Source organism: Camelus bactrianus, chromosome X (genome assembly GCF_048773025.1).
Source record: "Camelus bactrianus isolate YW-2024 breed Bactrian camel chromosome X, ASM4877302v1, whole genome shotgun sequence".
NCBI lineage: Eukaryota > Metazoa > Chordata > Mammalia > Artiodactyla > Camelidae > Camelus > Camelus bactrianus.
In genome coordinates, this window is record NC_133575.1 from 3,861,908 (window position 1) to 3,874,554 (window position 12,647).

General features: G+C 45.8%; 1 protein-coding gene and 1 non-coding gene across 3 annotated transcripts in view; one reads left to right on the plus strand and one right to left on the minus strand.

Annotated features, from left to right (window-relative positions):
- NLGN4X (neuroligin 4 X-linked) overlaps positions 1-12,647 on the minus strand; it is a 539,607-nt gene that overhangs the window by 514,997 nt on the left and 11,963 nt on the right. The gene's annotated exons all lie outside the window — the stretch shown is intronic.
- LOC123619441 (U6 spliceosomal RNA) lies at positions 59-165 on the plus strand. Its single transcript, XR_006728050.1, has one exon. It is a non-coding gene; the product is annotated as a U6 spliceosomal RNA (small nuclear RNA).

The following is a 12,647-nucleotide window of genomic DNA, read 5'->3' on the forward strand; positions in this document are numbered from 1 at the left end:
AACTGGACATCCACCCATATGCGCTGACCCCAGAGCGTATTTTAAAACAGACATTCTCGTGTTCACTTCAGCAGCACATATGTGAAAACTGGAGCAATGCAGAGAAGATCAGGACGGCCCCTGTGCAAGGATGACATGCAAATCCGTGAAGCATTGCATATGAAAAACAAAAACAGAAATTCTCAAAACGGAGCACGTGCTCTCTGCCACCAAGGCCGTGACAGAACCCAGCCCACTCTGTCTTTATGGAACCCGCCAAGTAAGAAGTAACTAAGCAAATACTACGTTAGCTGTTTCACAGCAGAAAGGAGTGAGCTCAGACCCAGAGCTGCGTTCAGATTTAATCAGCCCTATCTAACCCCAATCACTGGCTGCAGTTTAAACTCATTTGCTGCGCATTAAAACTTCACGGGAAAGAGTGTTTCCTCCTGAGTACGTGCATCAACAGATAGTAAGTTGAGCTCACAGAGGGAAAAAAAACCCATAGAGTTCATACAGTGCAGTTTATATCACAAATGTACACGCTGCATTTTATGATAGCTCTCAGCGGAAGAGCGGATCATCTTTCAGGGTATCTCGGAAAGGACGGTGAGCATGTTTTAAATAAAAATGCAAGCATGTTCCATCCGGTTTCGCTCCCCTTCAGACTTCCGCGACCTTCACTGGCATTTTGCAACGTGCTGCTTAGCGAGACGTTGTAACGCTCCCCGACGCCCAGGGTTACCCATCACCTAAAGAGCCAGCATGGAGGTCTGACCTTGGCTTACGATTTAACGATCGCGGCATTTTTACCAATTTAACGATCGCGACATTTTTACCGATTTAACGATCGCGACATTTTTACCGATTTAACGATCACGACATTTTTACCGATTTAACGATCGCTGCATTTTTACCGTGTGTTTCTTCTCCTTTCTCTATACTTCAGGTAAGACTGACTTTATTATAAAGGACCCAAGGTACGTTGAACTTGAGAATTGGATGTCCTAAAGCCAACGTTTACCTGACTCAGGCATGTGCTTTGATAGTCTCGCGTCCTTCATTTTTGGTTGGTAATCATCTTACGTCGGTGGGGGACAGACAGACACCTCTGCCCTTGCCTCTCTGAAGCTGTACTGTTCGTCCTTGAAACAGAAACCCCTCTTCTTAAAAAGTTAACACAGGGTGTTATCTGCAACTCCCTCTCAAGCCTGTACACTGGGGCATAGTCTCCTCTCATTTTTCTTCTTTTTATTAAGAGGGTCTTAGTCCTGAATTTCAGCGGTTGTGATTTATTTCAAGGTGCTATGTTGGTGCTGACGCCCCCGTGGCAGGAACTGGGGCGGACGCCCATTTGAAGTACATTTCCGCCCAGTAAGTTCTGTCCCTTACCACCACCACCACCCCCCCCAGCTTGTCACGGTTTCACAGCACCAACGTCCCAGCCTGATCAATTTCTGATTATAAATGAGGTTCCTGTAAGATTGATTTTTGTTTTCACACTCGACTTCATGTTCTGAAGTATCAGTGACAGAAATACAGATCTCTGGTCTCTCTTCCCTGTGGATCTGTTTCTAAAGTCATGCAACAAACACTAAGATGATGGCATAAAGCCTTCAAGCAAACCATCCTTGGTGCAGTTTTCTGTATTTAACTGAGTTCCGTCAGTGAAACTTCGGCGTGTCAGAACGTGCGTTCAACAGAGTTGTGTGTGGGAGCCTATGATTGGGCGGTTTCTGTGAACAAGAAACACTTGAGAATTCTTGCATTCACATTTTATGTCTCGCTTTGGAAGAGACTGGGCTGAACCCTGCACTGTGACTCTTGTTGACTTTTGTTTTGTTTTACTTGTAAGATAAATGCACATGACAGGGATGGGGGGGGCTATTTTGCAAGCAAAACATCTTGGACTCAACTCAGATTCCTACTTTCTCCCTGCACACACCACGTTTGTTTATTCCCGCGAAGCCTCTGTGCTTCCATACCTGACCAGTGGCTTTTCAAACTTGAGTGGCACCAGAACCACCTGGAAGGCTACTGCAGATGGATCGATGGCCCCCTTCTCTGAGGTTTCTGAGTCAGTACGTCTGGGACGGAGCCGGAGAAGCTGGATCTCTGACAAGAACCAGCTCCCGCGAGGCAGCAAGTGGAGGTTCCCTCTTTGAGAACCACCTTTCCTCTACCCAGATTCCACTTACTCTCAAACTCAGGTCAGCCTGCCCTACACTCCTCTCCCCCAACTTACAAAGAGGGCCTTGCATGTTCTGCACCCCTGCGCCCCGTTCTTGAGACTTCATTCCGCCGCACACGCCACTAACTTCCATGTCGGAATTCCGCCCGTGTTTGTATCTTAATTGGCTCACTCTGACTTTCCTTGAAGTTGTATGTGTCTCCTGGTGGTGACGCCACCTCCACAGATGAGGGACGTATCAAGAGTGGCTGGACTGCATCGGTCAGGACACGGGGAGAACCCTTGCGGTCCGGGTGGGAGTCTGAGTCCCGCTACAAGAACCAGCGATTCCTCCCCGCAAAAAAGTGGGAGCAGCAGGTTAGGAGAATTGTTGGCAGCTTGCTGCACATCCACGGAGCGGCGACCAGAAGGTGCATTCTGGTCCTGCAACGAAGGGTCCCCTGCAACAATTTCAGATACAATTCCTCCTCCTCCTCCCCACCGCCTCCTCCCGTCCTCTCCCTCTTGTCTTCTCTTCTTTCGCTTAAAATTCTTCCTTCTCCTTCTTCTCTTTCATCTCTGTCTCCTCTTCCTTCTTCTTCACAGGACTGATTTCTGCCTTTAGCTTGGAGGGAGCGGGGAGGGTGGAAATGCAGGCACCTATAGTCCCCTGGAGGAGGAGACCAAGATCTCCAGCAGGTGAAGGTCTCTCCATGGCAGGTTCACCGGGAAACAGGCTGCCGCACTGGGCTGGGCCAGGCTGGGCTGGGCTGGGCCGGGCTGGGCTGAGCTCACCGATCGGCTGGCCGCTCCTCCGTGGGTTTGTGCGTGGGTTTTCGCAAGGCTGGCTGAAACTTCCTCGATGACCAGTGCTAGGAACAACTGGTCCTGGAGACGGAGGGTCTAAAGCCCCCCACCCGTCCCCGGTCCACTTCTATGCAGAGAACGCCCTCTCTTCGTTGAAGGGAAGCCTGGGGACGGAGACTGGAGCTCCCAGGATGCTAAGGTGGCAGGGCTCGGCCGGTGGTTCCGCAGACCGTCTTCCTGTGTGTTTCCGTTTTGGCTCCATCCCTCATCTGCGCGAGGGCTGACACCGTCCCAGGAAGGTGCCCCTGTGCGCTCCCTCCCGCCCTGAGCCACGCCGGGGTTCCGCTCTGCTCTCCTGCCCTCCGGTGCCCGCGTGCTGGCACCTGCCTCAGCCCTCCTGTGTCACCGTGCACGCCTTCCTCTTCGCCACAGTGCCCTGGCTTGATTACCCTCTTTCATTTAGAGACATTTTCCCCGCAGAGTGAGGGGGATAAAGATGCCCATTCAGTGAAAAATAAGCCGTTCTGGAGATAAATTGATGGGATGGGAATGGCTGATTCAGCGAGGATGTGCGTTTTATGAACGCGGACGCATAATTCAACAACACCATCAAGATGGGTGAGTGTTTATACTCCGTTGAGCAGGGTCTGAGAATCTATCAATGCTCAGCTACCCTTTGATTAATATTGACTGAGCCCTACTGGGTGTCAGGAATACACAGGGGAAAAAAGTTCGTATAAATCCCACCTTCCTGAGGCTGATCTTCTAGTGGGAGAAATGTGCATTTTAATCACAAACCAGATACATAAATATGGTGTTAAAATTATGATAATGGTCACGAGGTAGATGTCTTGGCTGCTTTCAAAGAAAACCAGGCCCCATTGACAAGTCCTGGCCATTATGCATTTTAACTTTTAACGATTTTTGTAGGTAAAAATTATTAAGAATTCAGTTTTAGTTTCTCTACCTTTGACTTCTAACGAGGTTAAATAATTTCTGTCCCTCTTTTTTTTTAACTTATGTCATTTCCTTGCTGAACAGGATTCAAATATTTAATCTTTTTTTTTTCTCTTTGAGGGTTTTTCATATGTTGTCGTTTCTTGATTTATGGGAGCAACTGATACATTAGGAATTTTAAGCTTGTCTCCTCTGAAAAATGTCATGATGATCACGTCTGTTTGCTTTTTATTTACTTTATTTACATGTTGCTTCTAATTTGTAGGTGTAATAAACAATATGACAGTGACTATTGGTGCACAAAAATCTCTTCCTGCTTTTCTGACAGTTCCCGTAGGAAATATTCCTAAAATTGAAATTACTCAGTCAAAGGTTACAAGTACTGTGAAGACTCATTGCCAGGGCTCAGATGGCTTGCCAGGAGCATTCTAAAATGATTTCAAGACACGTGCACCCCAGTGTTCATAGGAGCACCATTTACAACAGCCAAGACATGGAAGCAGCCTAAATGTCCATCAACAGATGACTGGATAAAGAAGTTGTGGTACATTTATACAATGGAATACTACTCGGCCATGAAAAAAGAATGAAGTAATGCCATTTGCAGCAACATAGATGGACATGGGGATGATCATACTAAGTGAAGTAAGTCAGACAGAGAAAGACAAATATCTTATGATGTCACTCATATGTGGAATCTAAAAAAAATGATACAAATGAACTTATTTACAAACAGAAGCAGACTCGCAGACATAGAAAACAATCTTACGGTTACTGAAGAAAGAGGGTGGTAAGGGATAAATTTGGGAGTTTGAGATTTACAAATGTTAGCCACTATATATAAAAACAAATTTTAAAAATTCTCTATAGCACAGGGAACTATAGTCAACACTGTGTAATAACCTTTAATGAAAAAAGAATACGAAAATGAACATATGTATATATATGCATGACTGGGACATTGGGCTGTACACCAGAAACTGACACATTGTAACTGACTGTATTTCAATAAAAAATTAAATTAAGTTTTAAAAAATTAAATAATTTCAATCCCACGAAGACTATAGGAGATGCCAATTTCTTGGGTAAAATCTTTCCCCCTTTTTTCTTGCTATTATGCACAAAGTTGTTTTTCATGTTAGCGGCCATCTGCTCCCGCCAGCCCCCTCCTCCTTTCATAGTATGTGTTCCTTGATCGCTGCTTTGTTCCGGTGTTGGACGCTTTCTACTTGTTTTCCAAGTGCCCCTGTAAGATGATCAGCTGCTACAGCGATCTATTTTTATATCCATTACAATTGATTTTCATTCTATGGAATGACCGTCCCGATGAAGCTGGTTTAAAGATGTCATCATCTGGGGTTAATCAAAGCAGTTATGCTGGAACGCACATGACCTGCAGTGGTCATGCTGGGGTCTGTCTTTTTTAGTCTCCATTGTTTTGAAAATGACTGTGCATGAGGATACAAAATACCATTCTTCTTATAACTGCCATATCCGTGTTTTTTCATGATGAAAAATTTCCTGTATTTCTACTTCCATCATTTACTGAAGCTACTTCTTAGCGTTGAAAAGAATAAAAAAAAAAAAAGAAAGAAAAGAAAAGCATTCAAGGCTGGTTTGCTCAATATATGACTTTTTTTTTTTTTTTGGAGCCAGTGACTCTACAATGATTTGAGTCTTTGTAGGTCAACCATGACCTTTTCATTTTATTTTATTTTTTTTTATTGTTTTGACTGTTTATAATGAAAAAGCAATGTCTGCTTCAGGATTATTTTCTCACAGCCTTCAACTTATTTGGCTTATATTGAGTTTAATTAAGTACTTTTTTTCCCCCTGTGCTCTATATTTTGTGTTCTGTTTAGGACTGGTTAGAAGAACTTAAATATCACACATATGAAATTGGAACCATCCATAATAGCATAAAACAGCCTGGTCCAGTGTACGTTTCTGGGGCTGATTTTCCACAGATGAAGTAAGTGTGGGAAACAGCTCATCTTGGAAGTCCTCCTGTGTTCACCCCGACCACGAGTATATCCAAGACCCTGGCACCCGCTGGTGAAGAAAGCTATTTTAACTTAGTTTTTTGAGGGGGGAGGTAATTAGGTTGATTTATTTCTGGAGGAGACACTGGGGATTGAACCCAGGACCTCGTGCATGCTAGGAACACGCTCTACCGCTTGAGCCAGACCCTCCCCTCCATTTTAACTTTGTAACCCAGCACCGCCCAGTTGCATTCGCCCTCATTTGCTTGTGTGTGATGATAAATGAAAAAATTAACGTTGCAATCGATTTTCGTTGCCGTGCCCAAAGCACGTCTCACCAGTTCACACCCTAATGCTTAGGGAGTTTTTAAACGCGTGTTGTTTCCCTAACGCAGCCTGGATGAGTTGACAAGACCGTCCCAGATCTTTTTCCACTTGCAAAAGGCCAGAAAAGAAGGAGATTTTCCAAGGACCTCTTGGGTGGGCCTCACTGGGAACCGACACTACGGGAAGACACAGGAACAAGCCTCCTGTGGGCTTCTAGGGGCGGGTCCGCCTCGTCCAGGTCCTACTGCTGTGGGAGAATCTGGAGCATTTCTGGGAACGGCCCTGAGGACAGGGAAGGAGAAACTGCCATTTTGTTCTCCAGGTAGGAGCTCATAAGCCCCAAACGCCTCCGGCAGCAAAGTTCTGCATCATGACATGATGTTTGCTGCAAGTTTCTTGTGCAAAGCACTCCTTTCCCTAGTTGATGCCTTTTGTGTTCATTAATTTTCCTCCTGGACACATTACTGTGAGTGCATTAGTGTCCTCTTCCAATGTTAATACGATATCTTAATCGATCACCTAATTCTGAACATCCTCGCGTTGCTGGGATGAACTCCATTTGGAAGTTGTATTTTCCGGCCAGGACGCTGCAACTGCTCATGTTTTACGTTTATTGTTGCCTCTGTCTGCTTGATGGAACTTAGAGTTTAATTAGTCATCATTTCATTTTTCTCTGTGTTTAAAAAAAAAAAAATCAGGGTTATAGCAGCTTGACAGAATGGTGGACTACACTCACAGAGATTACACTACGTTAATACTTTTCTTGACATTTTCACCAAACTTGCCCTTCAGATAAATCAGATTTCATGCCAACAGGGGTATGTATTTCCTCTGCACCTCATAACTGGGGTTGTAAAACTGATTAATTTGTTTTTTTCTCTTTCTTCCTGAGTTAATATTAGTAACATATTCTTTTCTAGAAAATTAGCAGCTTATCCCAGATAAATCATTTGTGGTAACAAAGTTTATCAGTACTTCCTTCTGTGATTTAGTATCTGTTCTCATGCTTAGGTATCTGAACAAGGAATGATTTCAGCAATAATCTTTCTGTTCCTGATGGAAGAGAATGACTTTAACGAGGAGGCTGGCTTTGCTGTGACGATGCTGTGACGATTTCTTTGCACCTGAACATTAACTAAAAATCAGACACTATCATGATTCTTGTTAATACTTTAAAAAAAAAAATTTTTCCCCCACAGGAAAAATAAGGTGGGAGGGTTTGACTCATCCAGTGGTTATTCATTACTTACTTTTTAACCTCAAGTCCGTTTTCTTAGCAATTTCATTTCCAGGGAGCCATGAGGGAAACGATCTCATCGCAGGCCCCCTTCCATTCTGCGTATGATTCTCGTGACGGGTGTCACCAGGTGCGTCCGGAGAGCGGCGCTCACGCGCCCGAAGTGCCAAATGAGAACCTTCAGGGAGAGCCAGGTACTCACGACAAACTCGTTACATCCTAATGCTGCGTCGGACTCTTCAGAGATGCGGCCAAGACCTTTCAGATCATGTCCCAGTGGCTCATACCCTCGGGCAGGACGGAGCTGGGCAAAGCTCAGCTACAGCAGCGTGCTCCGACTTGAGCAAACGTTGCAATCACCGGGACGGTCCCACCCACAGGGCTCCCGACCCTGGAGGTTCCAAAGGTTCCTATTCTGCAGGAGTGCAGGACCCTAAGGACTGGCATTCCTAATGAGTTCCCAGGGGACGCTGACCCCAGGACCGCAATTCGAGGGCCACTGAACTAGGCTAGTTCTCGAGGCTCCTCAGAGAGGTAGGACCGTCCCCAGATAGGTTCAACGTCTGTCCTCGCGGAAGCCGTCATCGAGTCATGGGTGGGGGGGGGGCAGACATCTCGCACAGACGTGCAGAGTGGAGCATCGGAACAACCCCCTGGTTTCTAGCCCGTGAGTTCCTGACCATCCCCTCCGTGAAGAACCCAGCAGGCTTCTCAATCACGGCCGCTACAGGGCCGACGTCTCGTCGTGCAGAAGGAACGTTCCGTTGTGCTCATCCGTACGTCTCTGAGTTCGAATAACCTTCCGGCAGTCAGAGGTGCAAGGTCAGCCACACTGTGGAACGACACAGAATGCTCTCGGGGTGACAAAGAAGGCTCTCCTCCACGGACCCCTTCCCTCCCAGCACGGCCAGCGTTGTTTACGACCGAGCGCCACGCTGCCTCCACGCGGGTGGAAGCCCTGACTCCTGGCTCGCTCTGTCATCGCCACCGATTCCATCATCGGGGGCTTCTCCTCCCTCGTGAGAACCTTTGTCTGTTCCCAGAACAGGTACACCTGCAGGTTTCCCTGCGGAAATGCTTAGACGGACGGTTTACCTCTCGGCGGCTGCTTTTTCTTTCTTCTCTGCAACGGACTTACACCTTCAACGCCAGAAAACATTGCCCACGGCGTTGAATCCGAGGCAGTTAGAAACCCTAATAAACTCAGCTACTTGTTCCCCCTCCAAGAGGCACTAGAACACAGGTTTCCTCCTGACCAGTCTCTACGAACATTAATAGGTTCGTACACATCCTGTCATCAACGCAGACGCTCACAGTTTTAAAGTGCGCTTGAGTGATCTTATCTTGCAACAAGGCCAGACACCCAGACTTCACTCATCCTTGACCTTTCTTTTAAATACGGATCTGATTAAAGAGAACGCTTCACTTCATCACTGCTCTGTTGGGGTTCTTTCCAAGTGGGGTGAGGTCAGATAACTTTGAGTCACACCCCGTGACTATTCCACTCGATGCCCCGACCAAGAGATCGCTTTGCACATTTTCATGGGAAACCCCGTGTCCAACATCATTCCATTATCTTTCCTGTGATGTGTTTTTGGTTTATATCCTCATTTTTTTTTCCTGTTTCCTTTTCTTTCTTTCTTTCTTTTTTAAACCACTCATGGTTTTTGCTTTGTTTCCCTCCAGACTGCAGATGCCACAGAGTCACGCCATGCGGCGTAGCAGAGAGCCCTGCGTCTTGGAGATTGAATATGTCCAGTTCAGGTGGTAATGACGTCGCATGCTTTTTAGTAAACGTCCCTGCTCCGTGAAACGGAGAGGCAGCTAGAACGGAGGAGGCTGTGCTCCGTGAATTAATCCACGACGTGGATTCTGATCCTGACCTCGGCACTGACTGGGGACAGAAACTGGGGACAAATGACCCATCTGCCTAACTGCCTATTTCATCTGCTGCAAAATGGTGACAGTAAGACTGTTTTCTCTGCCTGCCTAACTTTTTTTTTCTTCCTTTAAAAAAGAAATAAGACCAAAACTCCACAAGAGCTCAGTAGACACTAAAATGTCATATTCTCCCAGGCGGGGTTTTGTAGTTTGCCCGAGGCACAGTCTTACGGATCACAGTCAACGCCAAGACTCTAGCCAGGTCTGAAGAATGATCGAACAATGAGACCGTCTACTCATGGAAGGCTTTGATGCGTACAATTTTCATTTCCGTCTCTGTCGGTCTTGGGAAATGCTTCTGCTTTTCCTTTCCGCGTCTACAAATTTTTTTTTTTTTTAAAGGGCTGCTTTGCTTTGCACTGTATGAGGCACTCCAACGCTTGGGAAAAGCAGTCATGCAAACATCCAAATGGAGTCACTGATGCATTGTGTCCACGATGCTCCAGTCTGTCCTTACATCCAAACGCAAGTGTTTGGGGAAAGATTAACATTTGAGGACCACCCTTGTTTTCCTAAGGTCAGTGTGTATAGACACTGAATATGCCACACAAGATGGTAAATGACATAAAGGAAGTTTGGGTCACAGGCAACTTCGGATGGGATCAGCTGTTCAGCTTGTTTTAGCGAGAGGCAGTGGGAACGCAAAAATCCAGATGTGCTCATGAGTGACAGTGCTTCTGAAGCAGTCAGGTGTGGCCGCTCAGTTATTTGGGAACTTTGCGATTAATCAGAAGTTGATAAGATTAAAAAAAAAATAAAGACCTTAAATCTCTCTATGCTGCTTTTATGCTGTATGAATGTATTCACCTGCTTGGCTCTATTAAGGATTTTTGTGAAAAATCTTACATTTTTACCCTCCAGCAATAGAGCAATTTCACAATCTTGAATTCTCAGAGAGTCAAACCCCTCTCTCCTCTTCACTGGTTCATTAAGCCCCTCGAACGTTCCCCGAGAACATACGTGACGGCCGTCGCGTTTTCTCTCGTCATCAGCTCCAGGAGCTGCAAATACTCAAAAGCAGCAGTGCACCCAGGAACAGTATTTTGAAGAAAACCCGAAGGTATGTAGGAAATAAAAAGACATATAATATAAGATTCTGGAATGCAAATCACCCCCTTCGTGGGGTATTCAAGGTCTGTTTTTAATTAGGCCAAAATCTGGGATTCAAAGCCATGATTCCGCAAACAATGGCCGCGCTAGAAATAGGCAATGGATCACTTTTTTTTCCCCCCTCTTTGGCACATTCTAATGAGAAGTTCCTATATTTAGATTTGTTTTGTGAGTTGATTTGCTATTGATTCCTGTTTCTTTTTTTTTTTTTTTTAACCTGCGCGTAGAGTAATGATTAACTTCGGAATGCTGGGAATAAAAACGTAATTGTCAGTTGATGTGTGTGACTAGTGTAAAGAAGGCTCCTGTTGGGGATAATTTTTACTCTAATGCTAAAAAATCACTCAGATAAGTCGTGCTTTTCAATTAAATTCCGTAGCATAGTAAAAGGAGCAAACTATGGCTGCTGGCGTTGCATTAATGTTATGAATATACCCTTAAATGAAAATTGGCCATGTAAGCACAGATGGATACATTTGGAAATCTGAGTGTAGGATGCAATTTTGTAAATTATAACAGACACTCCATTAGCAACATAGAGGCGGCTTTCAAATTACTCCATGCCAGGGAGCATTAGGGTTAGAGAAAGACGATCGTGGTGGAAACCGACAATTGAAAGACGTTCGTGGTGGAATCCGACAATTGATAGGAAGAATCTATGTATTATGGCAAGTGTAACCTGGTGAGACTACCTTCAAATAGGACACATCACCAGACACAGAGGAACCGGACAGTAACGGCCCACTCGTGAGCACAGCACAGAACAGCATTCGTTTCTCCAAGACGGTCTGCAGACGGAATGCATTCACACAACGTGGTCCGTAGACGGAATGCATTCACACAACGTAGTAGAGACAGTCGATACATTCTAACTACAGACCTCCCTGTGAATACATTGATCAATCGTGACATTGAATTGAAAAAAAAAAGCAAGTCAAAGAAATTGTCCAGTGGGATCCTGTTTATATAAACATTAAAAGCACGAAAAGCTGAGTAGTATATGTGTATTAGTAATATATTATGTATATATATGTATCTACAAATGGATATATCCATACAAATATTTAAAGACATTTGAAATGATACTGGATACAAGTACTATTTATGTATATATATGTCTGTACAAAAGATATGTCCATGCAGATATGTAAAAACATTTGAAATGATACTGGATACAAGTACTATTTATGTATACATATGTCTGTACAAATGGATATGTCCATGCAGATACGTAAAGACATCTGAAATGATTTTGGATACAAGTAATATTTATGTATATATATATGTCTCTACAAATGGATATGTCCATGCAATATGTAAAGACGTCTGAAATGATACTGGATACAGAGGAGCACGTACGCCAGGTGATGGGAGAACACAGACGAGGAAGTTGGGGTGTCCGGTGAAATCTCCCTGCAGGGGAGAAGCTGGGGTTCTGAGTCTTCTGAGATGTGGAGAAAAGTACCGGACAGGAAAGCCATGTGGTACAAAGGTACAGGAGTGGGAGGGAGACTGCAGGGAACTGGGCAGGCAGGGAAGCTGGTGTTTCGGGTGGGCTGGGGAGATGATGAGACGGAACGGAGAGGAATGAACCATGGAGTGTGTGCTCGGGCCGAGATGTCCATGTGACGTTTTACGAGTATCGGACGCATACCAGGCAAAGTGCCGTGTGGTGCTGGACACCCACGTGCAAAGTGTCTGCCCGCGTGGAGCTTGCATCCCGAAGGCGGAAGTTACATCCTCGAGTCCTTTTACTCTTCCTATTTTATTTTGCTTCATTTCCGACGCTCCCCATCCCCAGCCGGGCAGGCTGGCAGTGACTTAGGGATGATTCTGAGGAAGGAGGAGGCCAGGAGGAGGAGACGCACCACGGGAGGAGGCTGGGTGCTGGGCAGACAGGACGCACACGTGAGAAGAGCGGGCACCCGGCTACAGACCGGGTGGCAGGGACTCCGATCAGCAGGGAAGGCGCGCCCGGGGCACGCGGGCCCGGGCACAGGAGTCCCCGCAGGTGGGCGTGCGCTCCATGTCGCGGTGAGATGAACGGAACGTGGCCCTCACGGGCACAGCATGGAGGCGAAACTTCTGATTTAATTTCCGCGCTTGTACTCAGCGGGTCTCAGCCAAACTTGCTGTC